Raw genomic sequence first — 1,160 nt, 5'->3', positions numbered from 1 at the left:
GGTGGTGACCCTGAGCTTAAGGTAATTTGAAATATTCTTTGAGCCTGTATAAGTCAACTCACTCAGTGATAAAATAAAGAACATTATCTGGCTCAAACCTCATTAATTAAATTAAAAGGTACAATTACATTAATTAATTTAGTCTACAGTATTCTAATAGAATCACTGTGCATTCTCAGCATTTTTGTACCAATTTTTGTTGTAGACAGTCCCATTTTACTTTAATTTTCTCCACGTTCCACTGTGCAGCATGATTTGTATTTTTAATCTAGGCAAATGCATTTAAACAGTTACGTGCAAATAGCCTACACAAGTATACCTTTTTTCTTCAATATTACATTTGCTCTTTTATTTCTAGGAAAACTGATATATTTGTTAATATACACACACTTATGTTGATGATTTTTTTGTCTTCTTATCCAAAAAGTATCATATCTCTCAAAATGTTATCATCTAGTTTCTAAAACCAGAAATCTAAAATCATCCTCCATTCTATACCATCTGAGTTTTAATTTAGTCAAGTTCAATTGATTATACCCCCCAGAGATAAGTCTTTTTCCCTACCCAATCATCATTGCCCTATTCAGATATCTATATCTTATTGCCTGGATTACTACAATAGCTTAATAATCTGCCTCTTTCCCCCTAATCCATTAGTGACACTACATTCATTGTTAGTGAATACCCTCAATTACTCTCCTTTTTAAAGTTTCTTCAGAGACTGATCATTACCTGGTAAAATAAAATTCCAATTTCCTAGGAAGAATGCCCTTCAAAATTTTTCTCAGCCCCAATTAACCTTAAGGTTTTTGTTTGTTTTTTAACTTGGGTCACAGAAAAGTAAAAAACAAAACAAAACAAAACCAACAAAAACAACCTGTTGTATTTATATGGTATATTCCTTTGAGAACAGTATTGTTTTTCATCAATTATTCAAATAGATTTTCAGCCTTTCCAAAATTTAAGGTCTATTGTCTACAATTTTATCCATGACTTGTCTCCATAGCTTCATGACTCAGCATGCTTTCCTATATTCTTCCAGCTTCCAGAAATGTCTTTATCCTCTTATGTTTTAAATATCCCCATCCCTACAAAAGACCCATAACACAATATAATTTACTATACAAGCTCCATCCCACAATTCAAATACCTCTTGCTTC

Source organism: Hylobates moloch, unplaced genomic scaffold (assembly GCF_009828535.3).
Source record: "Hylobates moloch isolate HMO894 unplaced genomic scaffold, HMol_V3 SCAFFOLD_2, whole genome shotgun sequence".
NCBI lineage: Eukaryota > Metazoa > Chordata > Mammalia > Primates > Hylobatidae > Hylobates > Hylobates moloch.
This window is presented reverse-complemented; position numbering follows the sequence as displayed.